The sequence below is a fragment of the Lynx rufus genome, unplaced genomic scaffold (genome assembly GCF_022079265.1).
Source record: "Lynx rufus isolate CCGP_SWC_20201006 ecotype Redwood Valley unplaced genomic scaffold, mLynRuf1.p SCAF_2, whole genome shotgun sequence".
NCBI classification, from domain to species: Eukaryota; Metazoa; Chordata; class Mammalia; order Carnivora; family Felidae; genus Lynx; species Lynx rufus.
The window spans coordinates 187,232,717-187,246,485 of NW_025814834.1; the positions used below are offsets into that span (position 1 = coordinate 187,232,717).

Sequence of the window (13,769 nt, forward strand, 5' to 3'; positions counted from 1 at the left end):
GTTCCAATAAAACTTTATCTACAAAAACAAACATCAGGGCCATCCAACTGGCAGGCTGTAGTTTGCCAGCCCCACTGGAACTCTTTTTTTTCTCTACAGAGTAGCTATGATGGTACCTTGTAACACAGCTTGTTTCTTAGGATATAGCTGACTGAATTTGGAATTCTTTATATAAAAAAGAAGGGTTTTGTTATGAATTTTTTTGAGTCCATGTATCAAAATGAAATTTTAGGAAACGGGGGGTTCCTTGTATCTTAGAAAAGTTCACCATAAGATACAATTAAGTAATATCTTTCAATGCTCTGAAAATATGAACTTATTTGTAAGATCCTATCATAGACTGTAGCAGCTAGAATGTCATTTAGTCCAGTCACCTGTATTTCAGATAATGATGCTAAAAGCCAGAGGAAGAAGGATTTGTTCCATATCATTTATCTAATTAGGGACAGAGCTGGACCTTCTCCATTTACTCATCCTTTCTATTTTTCAGGAACACATTGTTCAACTGACAAATGTTTATGAAGTTTCCTTCTCTGGTCAAACCACTATTTTGGTATTTAAGGGTATCCCTGAGGCAGGAGACCATCTGAAAGAATTTATTTGCCTCAGTGGAAGATAAGACTATGCATATAAAAGGCTAACAAACAGTAGCAAACAGTATCAGATACTGAACAATTATGGCCAACAGTGTTCTAAGAATTTAGAGAAGGTAGCAGTCTCTAAGGACTGAGGTGGTCAGGACAATGTAAGAGAATAATTTGGCCTTGAAGGATGGATACAGATCAGGTATGGAAAAGGACATAAGCTGGATCCCGCGTACAAAGAAGGCTGTGAACAAATACTTGGAGACAGGGTATGCAAGATTTGTTTAGGGACAGTTTGGCCCAAATTGAGGGTTCCTGTTGGAGAATATTAGGAGATAAGGCTGGAAAGTTAAGTTGGTACAATAACAGAGGGCCTTGAATACTGGGGAATTATTAAAGATTTTTTGAGAAGGGAAATGATTCAAATTCAGGATTCTGGAAAGATAACATGACAGCAGTATGCAAGAGAGATTTAAGGTAAAAGACCTAGAAAGTTAAGCAGTGTTGCACTGCTAAATTCACAAGACTCCAAAGAATAAAGGGATTGTTTCCTTTGGAATGCAGAAAGATCAATTGTGATTATCTATTATGTAAAACAAAGGACCTAGCTTATTTATGCATCCATCAAGTACTGATATTTATGCTTTCCTGTATATTAGAGTTGGCAAGCTTAGACATTAAATTCTTAGCAGCTAGTCATACGTTTCTTAATTACAACTAGAGGGTGGAGACTGTCTCCTGCTTTCTCTTTAACCTCCCTGGGAACTAGCTGATGGCTCCATATGGGAGACTGTTAGTAAATGCCTCGTCCTAGTGGTCTCTGCCAAAGAGAGCAAGGTTTGGGCATGATGGGAGCAAAGAAGAAGGAAATAGCCAGAGGTCAGGTGAAAATGAAAGCAGATGGTGATGTATTTTTCCCTCACAGCTGCTGAGTTTGGGACCTTGGGTCAGCACTGGTGTCATTAACACCATTAACACCAGTTTCTTAGAACTAGATTATATTTTTGGTTGTTGGCAGATTTTTTTCCCCTCCATTCTTCTAACTTGTAATTACACTCCAATGATTAAGGATCTTTGGTTTATAGTTGTAATAGGGCAGCTGGCTGGATAAATGAGCAGTAAAAATGTTCTTGCCCCCATTCCTATGACTCTCAGGGGTATTGTGCTCCTCCTGGCCTCAGTGAGATGGTGGGTAAAAACTAATTAAATTCAGATTTTCAAGCACTTTTGAATATGAGAATATGATACTTCCTATCTTTTTTTTTTTAACTGAATTTCCAAAGATTGGGGCTAGGTCCTATTGGACAAACACCAAAGTTATCTTGGAAAAGGACTTTGTTTATATAGGAGAGCCGGAAACCTCTTGTTTTAAAGTTTTCTAACTTTTCATACTGCTTGTAGGAGAAAGAGATGATGATAGAATATACATCTCCTTTGTTTTCTCCCTTTCTGAGAAAAGATGAAGTGTTTCCTTGATTGCAAAGAGAGTGTTCTGTTTTGAGGACCTCAGGCATGTTTGGTCCTAGAAAGGGAAATAGTATAAGACATTTGCTGGAGTAGGAGTCCTGCTATCCCTATAGGCAGGTACAGAGGCAGTCTCCCCAGCAAGCTGTTCCGTCACCAGACAGTACTAACTTCGCTCCAGTGGGCCCAGATTCTACAACCTCAGTAGATTTGAAGAAAGCACAACACCTTTCCTACATGTCAAACTGATGCATTAGTGATACAGAGGCATTACATGTGGTGGAAAAGAATGTTGCTGGTAGAAAGAGCATGTACTCGAAATTAAAGTCCAGAGATTTTGGAATTTAGTTTTGAGGCAAACCAGCTATATGACCTTGAGCAAATCACTTTATTTCTCTAAACCTCAGTTTCCCTGAATGAAACTGGCTTAGTTGTCCTTTAAAGACACCACCACTGCGCCCCTCCCCCTAAAATTCCTGTTTTACTTCTAAACGACATGTGTTTTTAATAATTCATACGTAAAAGGTGTTTGGGCCAAATATTTAATAAGAAAATCATGTAGCTTTTCTCCAATGTTATGTTGTTTTCTTTTGAGTACTAGTGAAGGTTTTTCACTGTAAGTGTAATGATAATATTAAAACAAACTTCTAAAGGATTTCTTTTAAAATGGGATAAAATGTTTGCACATTCCTCTTGTTTAAGTTTAGACATTTATATCTGATAAGACAAGGACTTAAATCAAAACCTCAAAGATCATGCTTGGCCAAATCTGTGTTTCTGGGACTCCAGATGATGAGAAATAGGTTTATGCCCTTGATTGTTTTCCCAAAGATATGCAAAGTCTTGAAGTACTCTTTATCTAAATTAGTATCCCCAGTGCTACTAACCAACTATACTTCCTAAAGTATTTCTCTAATTTGCAGTATTTTGTGGGAAGGGTTGAGAGGGACTTGTGGATATCAGAATCAACAAACTTTCCCAAGGTATCTTGTCCAGCCTAGGCACTGAGACTTTTTTTTCTTACTCCTCTGTACTTTTAATTCTCACTTCTATAAAGTGATGTAGATAGGTTATTTGTAAAGAAACTCTCATGTTGGTATTCTTAAGCCTTTTCTTTTGGACTGGCTATATAGACTTCAGAGAAAAATCTTCCAATCTCCTTTCGATGTGGGTAAAAGCTGTGCTACCAATTCCTGATCATTTCTGGGCTTCTGCAGTCCAAATAGGTTGCTCCTTAGCTTTCCTTATGCCTGGTCTAGGATTCAGCTTTCTTAAATGTGCTAAATCTTCTACCACCATCCTGCTTTCCAGCTTCCAAAATTTTTTTTAATGTCCTCTCTTCTCCTAATCTTTGTCCTTGGAGCTTATACCCTTTAGAAAAACGATGAGGATAACAACAAAAACCCTTCCCTATCACTTTAATGAGCTTTCAAAAGGAATAGGGCTTAATACCTGTTTTTAATCTGCTGTCTTTACCTAGAAGCCTGTTTCCTTCATTTTAGTCACTCAATTCCCTCCCTCCCTCCCTCTTTCTCTTTTTCTTCTTTCTCTTGATTTCTTTCTTCAGTCTAGACCCTGTGGTCTGTTACTTCAGGCATTTCCCTCCATATCCTCACTCATTGTCCTTTTCCTTTTTCTGCCCTCATAAACCCTCTAATATCTATATTGTCTGCTCCTACATCCTTTTTATTAAAGTCTTCAGGAAAAATATTATGCAGTGTTGTAAATTGGCACCACTATAAGTTCATGGTTCCGATTGTAGCTGAACCCTTAGAACCACTCTGCAGCCTTACACTTCTCCTGGACCACCCTTCCACTTCTCTCAGCAGTAATTCTCAACCATCACCACCTCCCTTAGAAAATTACTTGGCCTATTCCTTCTTAGCTCTTAGCTAAGGCTAAGTGAGAAAATCGGGCTAACGGATACTGATTTGCCCAGCATATACCCATACCCATAATTTATCTTTACTCAGACCCACCTTCAGTTCCTTTTCTCTAGCCTTAGAGGAAGAAGTTTCCTTCCTCCTGTTTAAGACTGATCCCTTCACTTATACCTTTTGCCCCATTTTCCTGTTTCCCTTGGAACCTTACTCTATGAGTTTTTCCAGCACTCTCCCAAATTTTCAACTTTGCTTTCTACTACTTTCCCCTACACCTATAAATACATTGCTTGTGGGGTGCCTATGTGGCTCAGTTGGTTGAGTGTCCAGCTCTTGATTTGGGCTCAGGTCATGATCTCACAGTCCATGCTGAACATGGATTCTACTTAAGGTTCTCTCTCTCTCTGCCCCTCCCTCGCTCGCACTCTCTCTCTCAAATAAAAAGTAAAAAAAAAAAAAAAGAAGAAGAAGAAGAAAAGAACACATTGCTTGTAAGATAAGGCACAAATTCCTAATGGCCCTCAGTCATCTAACCATACGTATTCCTTTCAGCCTAATCTCACCATTCCCCTCACTACAAGCCATACTCAACACTCTACCCTATAAACGATGGAGAGTTGCTTATAGTTCACTGACTTCTGCATTCTTGTTCATGCCTCTCTCCTTTTGTGGTCACCATTCCTAGTACTCCTTCAGCCAGTTACCCTTCTCTACCTGGCTTGTTTTATTATTATTATTATTATTTTTTTTGACATCCAAACACACCGTGGCTTTATTATTTCAACAAACTCCAAAAGCACATTTCCTGGACCTGCACTAGAGGCAGGCGCCCAGAGGCAGCGAGGAAGGGATGCTCCTTCTTCCAGAGTAGGTGGGGACGCCTCCTCTATGATGGGGAGAGCATACGGGAAGTTTAGGATGACAATAGGGAGGCAGAGGACAGCGATGGTTATGGTGCAGGCGGTGCGAGAGGTATAGGCAAGTCCGCCAGGCCGCGAAGGCTCATTTGAGGTGATAGAGGGCCTTGCCCTGCATACGATGCTGGATTTCGCCCGTCAGAACATGAGCTGCAGGGCCTTGTGGATGGCGTGCTCCGTGTATTTCTGCTTGGTGAAGTCCTGGATGATGATGCTGTGCTCTGACTCCCGGGAGCCGATGGTGAAGCAGCACTTGAGAAGCTTCTCAGTGCGACTCAGCATCTCCTGGTCCTCCTGGCTGGTAAAGCCCTCCACCCCTGACAGAGTGCTGGAGAAGGCAGCATCCAGCATGGACACCTGGGAGAGCCACAGAGCCTTCTCCACACTGGCCTCTGTGACAAAGGGCTGCAGCTTCATCTTGCTAAGGACCTCAGGGATACGCGCAATGGCCTCTAGCTGCCACATGGTGATGGGCACAGAGCCCGACGCAGGGCTCGAACTCACGAACTGCGAGATCATGACCTGAGCCGAAGTTGGACGCTTAACCAACTGAGCCACTCAGGTGCACTGTGTTATTGTAGCTTCATCTTGTGCCTCTCCCCACCTTGGTTTCTGTGCTTTATCAGTGCTGGGCAATGTTAGTTCCTCACACTCACCAGTCTGCGTCAAGGTCTTGACATCTACTGTTTTCTCTGCCAGAGTGCCTGTTTTTCCACCCCTTTCTCCTGGTTAACTCCTGCTCTTCTTTCAAGTCTAAGCTTAAAGGGAAGTTTCCATCACCTTCCAACCTGGGCAAGGTCCCTCAGTATATGCTTCCATAGCATTCTTTGCTTACCATTCAGTTATTGCACACTTATAATAATTCATTTCCATCAAACTGTACACTTCATGCAACTTTCACGTCCATTTTCTTCACTGCTGTGTCCCAAATGTTTGGCACATAGTAGGTATTCAATGAATGTAAGCTAGAGACTGTTGCCTGGAAGAGCGAATTGATTACTTTTAACATGGACTAAAATAATTTATTTTGTTTTTCTGTCAGTACAATGAGGAGCAGCACTTAGAACTCTCTGGGTCCCTGGGTGGCTCAGTTGGTTAAGTGTCTGACTTTGACTCAGGTCATGATCTCAAGCCCCGTGTCGGGCTCTGTGCTGACAACGCAGAGCCTGGAACCTGCTTCGGATTCCGTGTCTCCTTCTTTGCCCCTTTTCTCTCTCTCTCTCTCTCTCTCAATCTCTCTCTCTCAAATATAAATAAACATTAAAAGTTTAAAACAAAACAAAACAAAACAAAAGAACTCTTCCAACCCTGGAAGTCTCTGATGCACTTGAGTCCAGGGCTTTCACTTCAGTACAACTGCTTTTCTTGGATGGAGCCTGAGCACCAAGGGTGCCGTAGCCCACTCTGCTGCACAGGCAGACCTTTGGTTTGGAACTCCGTGTGCACACCTGATGATCATCAGTCTGTCATTCCTGCCACTTACAGTGCCACCAAGATCTGACATTTGAGGTGGTGTGGCAAGTGTGTGCCTTCCTATTAAATAGCTACCAGGTAGCTATGCAACTGAATTCTTGCCCCAAAATCTGTCTCATTAGAATTATAGATAGAATTATAGATAGTTACTTCTAAGCAACCTTGGTCTCTAGTTTCTTTTAAACTCTAATGATTATGTGTGCAGCTGTGGTGGAGCAGCCCCCAGGTCTGTGCCCATTGTCTCCCCCTGCCCCGCTTTCTTCCTGCACTTCCCACTCCTTCCCCCACCCTCCCAGTGCTGCCTACCCCCAGGAGCTCAGGTGGTGAATACTTATTCTGGGAAACAGAAAAGTACTTCTTGGGCAAAAAGTATGCCTCTTGGGGCGCCTGGGTGGCTCAGTTGGTTGAGTGTCTGACTTCGGCTCAGGTTGTGGTCTCATAATTCATAATGCAGAGTTCGAGCCCTGCACCAGGCTCTGTACTGACAGCTTGCTCAGAGCCTGGAGCCTGCTTCAGATTCTGTGTCTCCTTCTCTCTCTGCCCCTCCCCCACTCATGTACTGTCTCACTCTGTCTCTCAAAAATAAATAAATGTAAAATAAAAATAAAAAGTATGCCTCCCAAGTTCAAGTGCCACCTAAATGATGATGATGTCACCGGCTCCGTGAAGAGTGAAGGGAGAAATCTTTTGGAAGAGGATTCAGATGAAGAAGAGTACTTTTTTCTAAAGGGACCATCTGAACCAAGATTTAGACCTAGAAGTGATACAATTAAGTATATTCAGAATCAGGTGGCTGAAGTTATTGATGTCATGCAAGAAAATAGTACAAAGATTAAAGAATCCTGTTATATCATTTAATCCCTCTCTCCATCCTCTGTGTGATATAGAAAACTTATCAGGTAATGCAGTTGTTTTTAGCAGCATATCCACACAGTTTCAAAGGCAAATGTGATGGCGTGGATGCAGAATAAAAGCCATCATGGCGTTGGTTGCTGTTATCCTTTTGCTAATGAGTATCATTTTTTTAATGTTTATTTATTTTTGAGAGAGACAGAGTGCAAGCAGGGGTGGGGCAAAGAGAGAGGGAGATAGTCTGAAGCAGGCTCCAGGCTCTGAGCTGTCAGCATAGAGCCCGATGTGGAGCTCAAACCCATGAACCATGAGATCATGACTTGAGCCAAAGTCGGATGCTTAACTGACTGAGCCATCTACATGCCCCTGATTATCATTCTCATAGTCGTGAAATATCATACTTGATTTGGTGACAGAGATTTTCATTAAACAAAATCTGAATAGCAATAATAAAAGATTGCTGCATAATTTAAATGAAACCTATGTATATAACTTTCAAAACTTCTTTTTCAAGAAAATAAGAGGCAAGTATCACTTCAAATTGGATCACTGAGAATGTCCAGTTATCTTCTTCCCTTCTAACAGAAGGGAAGTTTTCAGTAATTATGGTTAAGGCAAAAATAACCAGCCTCTATTTTGCCATGTTTCAAGGATCTAGTTTGAAACTGGATACTTGCCAGTTGATTGTATATGTAATTAAACCATGATATTAATATTTCATCCTGTTATTATAAGGACTTACATTATCACATTGACATGAGGATCAGGCTGGTGGTCCAGAAGCCCCTGTAGAGTACCAGATCATCAGGCTAAAAAACATGTATTGCCATTCCATCAATATTTTCAAGATTCTTCTCACATTACAATTGCTTTGCCATTGCAATTGTAATTGCCACATGTTTATGGGCGTAACAAAAGCTAAATGTTGTTGGGGCACCTGGGTGGCTCCATTGGTTAAGCATCCAACTTTTGGTTTCAGCTCAGGTCATGATCTCATGTTTCCTGAGATTGAGCCCCACATCAGGCTCTGCACTGACAGGGCAGAGCCTACTTGGGATTCTGTCTCTCACCCCCCCTTCCCCCCCCAGTCTCTCTCTGCCCCTCCCCTGTTCATGCTTTCCCTCTCTCTAAAAATAAATAACTTTAAAAATTTATTTAATAAAAATAAAGCTAAACGTTGTAATGTCATCTACAACTAAAACATTCCAGTAAACATATTTTTTACTTTAAAACCAAAAAACAAAACAAAACAAAAATACGTAATGATTAAACAATAGGGAATTCGTTCTGACTCTTCTAGCCGGAGAAAAGACACTTCTTTATTGGAATATATTTAAGATTACCAAATAAAGTAGAAGGTGATTGTTTGAAGGTCTTTAAATAGAGTGGGAAGGGGGCGCCTGGGTGGCGCAGTCGGTTAAGCGTCCGACTTCAGCCAGGTCACGATCTCGCGGTCCGTGAGTTCGAGCCCCGCGTCGGGCTCTGGGCTGATGGCTCAGAGCCTGGAGCCTGTTTCCGACTCTGTGTCTCCCTCTCTCTCTGCCCCTCCCCCGTTCATGCTCTGTCTCTCTCTGTCCCAAAAATAAATAAACGTTGAAAAAAAAAAAATTTAAAAAAAAAAAAAGAAAGTTTAAAAAAATAAATAAATAAATAAATAGAGTGGGAGGTTTTCACAATGTTGCATTGAACACTTAGAGATGGCTAAGTTATCGTAGGAGACTTTTATCCTCATTGGAAGTGTTGCTTCTGGTTCTTATGAGTCATTGTTTCAAGCTTTAGTTCCCCTGGCATCTGAATTCAGGAGCCATCCTTGACATTTCCTTTACCTATTAACATTCATATTTATGCAAAGAGAAGCATATGTTAGAAATAAGTTTCTCTTGTATTTTAAATTTTTGTTTAACTGAGTCTTCTTCATTCTATTCCCATTCCTTGCTCTTCTCCTATTCGCAAACTTTGGAGTCGGAAAAAAGTCATTCTGTGCAGCCATGTAAACTGTTAGGACATACTCAGTTTAGATTAGTGGAAGCTTTCTTTCTTCACTGGGTCAGTGTGGAGTGTCTCATAGTAGACACCTGTTTTTCCAGTAGGCTGGAAGTCCTTCAGGTCCCATTCACAGCAATTCCGGAAGTCTAATAGTGTATCCACGTGGAATGTCAAGATAAATTTCAATTTTTTAACACGCACCAACTATAAACTGCGCCTTTACCTGTCTATCAGCCTTTTTCTACTCTTCTATGTCAGGAAATAGAATGCCCAGTTGGCCTTTGCTAAAACTTAGGCAGTGAGCAAGATAAAAAAACAGCTTCTTTCCTCCTGTACACATAATGGTTCTATGGATGAGGAAGAAGGGAACAGGCCCCAAGAACTTTTGACATTACCCTGAGCCTAAGGACCTTTGCCCTCATTCTGTAGATTTAAAGGAAATGAGTGTTTGAAATCCCTTGAGATCTTTTAGAGGGAAATTACAGATCCTTTTATCAACTAAAGAGACTCGGGCCTTTTTTTAGAGTCATTAGGAGCTTTGGATATTTAAAATCTTAAGTTTATTCTGCTAGGGAGCAAATTGGTATGATTTTAATGACAGTAATTACTTGTTTTGTTAAGTATTTATTTCATCCTTCATGGAGTATTTCCTTCTTTCTGGACTGCCTTTCTGAACAGCTTTTTTATTTCCTAGCTTTTTAGTTCTCCAGATGTTCTGTACAGTGTTGGTGACACACATAGTTCTATGTTCAGTTTTCTTTCAATGAAAGTAAAGCTCAGAAAAATCTTAACCTGCATAATAATGACCAGTGTTTGCGTGGTAGTTTTCCTTAATAGTTTCTTTAGAGATCTTAAAGCTTTGTCCCTGACACACAGTACTTCCAAGTTGTTAATATTAGGAGAAATTTTGGGTAAATAAATATTGAAACACAGGTACACAGCTTGTATCTTCAACTCCTAGACATTTAAAAGTGATCTTACCAGGGGTACCTGGGTGGCTCAGTTGGTTAGGTATCTTGACTTCAGCTCAGGTCATGATCTCACGGTTTGTGAGTTTGAGTCCCACGTTGGGCCCTGTGCTGACAGCTCAGAGCCTGGAGCCTGCTTCGGACTCTGTGTCTCCCTCTCTCTGCCTCTCCATTTGCACTCCGTTTTGCTCTCTCTCAAAAATAAATAAACATTAAAAAATAATTTTTAAAAATTAAATAAATATATATATATAATTTATCTTCCCAGATTATATATATATAATCTTCCCAGAGGAGGCAGCTGCTTCTTTGGAAGCATTTCTTAATATATGCTTTCCTGTTCTCCCAGAATGTATGAGAAAACGTGGAAGCAGGATGATGAAGAGGCTTGTCTTAGGTCAATGCTGAGAACCTCATTCCTTAACACATTTATTTTTGAATGGTACTAGTAGCTAATAAACTTCTAAGTAGGATATTCAGCAAGTACAAAAACAGGGATTTTTGATCCTAACAAAGCATTCTGCCTCTTTGCCCCAAATTTAAATGTGAAACTATTTGGAGCAGGACTTCATCTATATAGAATTCCTAGGATTATATATCTAGAAAAGAAAGAAGTTGGTAGACAGATGAGACTTATGAGATAGTACAAAAGTTTTAGAGTCACACATACCTAAGTTTTAATCGCATTTCTTTTATTATCTACCTCTGTAACCTAGAAAAGTTTCTTTAATATAACATTGTCAACTATACTTTAATTTTTAAAAAGTTGAAGAAATAATACCAATCCTTCACAAAGTCTTCCAGAAACTAAAAGAAGAGGAAACAGTTTCCAACTTACTCTAAAATTTTTTTTTAGGGGCGCCTGAGTGGCTTAGTTGGTTAAGCATCTGACTTTGGCTCAGGTCACCATCTCACAGCTTGTGGGTTCGAGCCCTGCGTTGGGCTCTGTGCTGACACCTCAAAGCCTGGAGCCTACTTCAGATTCTGTGTTCCCTTCCCTCTCTGCCCCTTCCCACTCGTTCTCTCTGTCCCCACCCCCTTTCTCAAAAATAAATCAAAAACATCTTAAAAAATAAAATAAAAAACTTTTAAGACCTAAAATTACAACTGTTTCTAAATGTCTTACTCATTTCCATTTATTGTTTTCTTACTTTATGTTATACAAATCCAAAGGATCTTCCTGACCTGGAGCATTCAGTCAATTACCCAGATTTTGCTGGTGCCTCTTTGAGGTTTTTAGCTTTATTTGTTTTGTTTTAAAATATCAATCCTTGGGGCGCCTGGGTGGCTCAGTCGGTTGAGCGTCTGACTTTGGCTCAGGTCACGAGCTCACAGTTCGTGAGTTCAAGCCCCGCGTCGGGCTCTGTACTGACGGCTCGGAGCCTGGAGCCTGGAGCCTGCTTTGGATTCTGTGTCTCCTCTCTCTGCCCCTCTGCCACTCATGCTCTGTCTCTCTCTTAAAAATAAAAAAAAAATTAAAAAATTTAAAAAATAAAATATCAATCCTTATTTCTGCTATTATCAAAATAATAAAATGAAGTAAGGAAACCACCTTTTTGACAATTTAAATGTCATTAGTCTCCAAGATTTACATTCATTACAAATTCAATCTAAAAGAAAAATCTCTGAATCGCCCATTTCTGTTCTTCATTATAGTCCAAATTTGTAAGTAAATCTCTAGCCTTAAGTATACCAGCTAAATTTTTGGAATTTTTTTTCTAAAAAATGGAAGAATTTTGTTTGTTTTACCTACTTTAAAGGGATGAGAGTAAAAAGCTGACAAACATTTATAAACTATAAAATGCTATATGAAATACTACCATATATGATAGGGATTGATAAGTTTAGATGATGGTTGTTCAGACTTTTATTTATTCGAACTTTTAAGTTATTCCTTTCCTGTCTGTATAATACAAGTTGACCTCAGCTATAAAAATGAGAGTAAGGGGCGCCTGGGTGGCTCAGTCGGTTAAGCGGCCGACTTCGGCTCAGGTCATGATCTTGCGGTCCGTGAGTTCGAGCCCCACGTCGGGCTCTGGGCTGATGGCTCAGAGCCTGGAGCCTGCTTCCGATTCTGTGTCTCCCTCTCTCTGACCCTCCCCCGTTCATGCTCTGTCTCTCTCTGTCTCAAAAATAAATAAACATTTAAAAAAAAAAAAAAAGCCTCCAGTGGCTTCCCTTTGAAAAATAAAATAAAATAAAAATGAGAGTAATATATCTACCTCATGAGGTGATTATGAGGATTAAATAATATAGATAGAGTGTATTAAATGATTCAAGGAATTTGTAAACCAAGGGACTAAACAGGAGAGTGCAACTTTCCAGATTGGTTAGATCAAGGGAAAGAATTATCAGGGTGTGGACTTCAAATGAAACCCTGGTACCATAAGGTAACCACATTCACATTTGTAAAGTTCTGTTTCCTCAGGAATTTCTTAGAACTCAAGAATCTCAAATTGGAAAGTACCTTCTACTTTCTTCAACCTCATTGTATACATTAATTGGCTTGTGGAGATGGGGAGGCAGGTTATGAGTATGGGGTCCTAAGTCTGACAACTTCTGTTGCTCTTTTAGAAGCATTTTGTTACTGCTTCTCCCAGTCTCCCAAAAGAGTGGAAGCCCGGGGTGGTGCACCTTAACTTATTTGATAAATTGCTTCTAGAGTATCTAGATCCCGTGAGAATAACTTTCCTTAAAAGTATAAGCCAGCTGGGGCACCTAGGTGACTCAGTCGGTTGAGTGTGTCCAACTTCGGCTCAGGTCACGATCTCACAGTGTGAGTTCGAGCCCTGCATCAGGCTCTGTGCTGACAGCTCAGAGCCTGGAGCCTGCTTCAGATTCTGTCTCCTTCTCTCTCTGCCCCTCCCCACTTGTGCCCTGTCTCTCTCTCTCAAAAATAAATAAATGTAAAAAAAAAAAAAAAAATTTTTTTTTTTAAGTATAAACCAGTCAAAGCACAGTAACACAATGTAGAAGAAAGGTAATAATCAGGTGTCTGTGATTGGAATCTCAATTTTTCTACCCTGCTTCTTCCCTCCTGTCTTTCAGCTGTCTGTTGTTATTAAATAAAATGACCTTGGACATTATAAGCATGGCATTTCTTAAGGCTCAAACCAAAACGTCAAACTAAAATAGACAGCAACTAAACAAATACCTTAATCTGACCTAATTTATTCATTTGTTTATTCAACAGCTGTTTATTAAATACACTGTGTGAGGTACAATGCTAAATGGTAAGGGTATAAAGATAAATCTCTGGAAAAAAAAAAAAAGATAAATCTCTGCCCTCAGGGAACTTCCAGTCTGTTGGGAGAGAGAGCCAAGTAAGGAAGCTGTTACCTTACTGGATGATAACTTAACTGATAGAGATGGGCACCAAGTGCTGTGGGAGCAGGAACTTGAGTTGTCAGTAAAGGTTTCCTGGAGGAAGTATATCTGGGGAAAGTCCTGATGAATACATAAGAGTAGGGAGTTAGGGAGTATTCACAGAATTTTACTTCATTTTCTGTGGAAATGGAATAATACATACCAGATCATGAAGAAAGCATGGCTGAAATATGGCCTGCAGAAAGTGGGGCAGTTGGAGTAAAAGCAAGAAAATGTTAATCATAAGAATTGTGAGTTGGAATTTGTGATAGAAGAAGG

The 13,769-nt window shown here is 40.2% G+C and overlaps 1 protein-coding gene and 1 pseudogene across 1 annotated transcript in view; both read left to right on the forward strand.

The window, feature by feature from the left end:
* Positions 1-13,769, forward strand: part of EIF2B3 (eukaryotic translation initiation factor 2B subunit gamma) — a 123,304-nt gene that overhangs the window by 65,567 nt on the left and 43,968 nt on the right. The gene's annotated exons all lie outside the window — the stretch shown is intronic.
* On the forward strand, positions 6,905-12,763 carry LOC124515787 (vesicle-associated membrane protein 4-like; annotated as a pseudogene).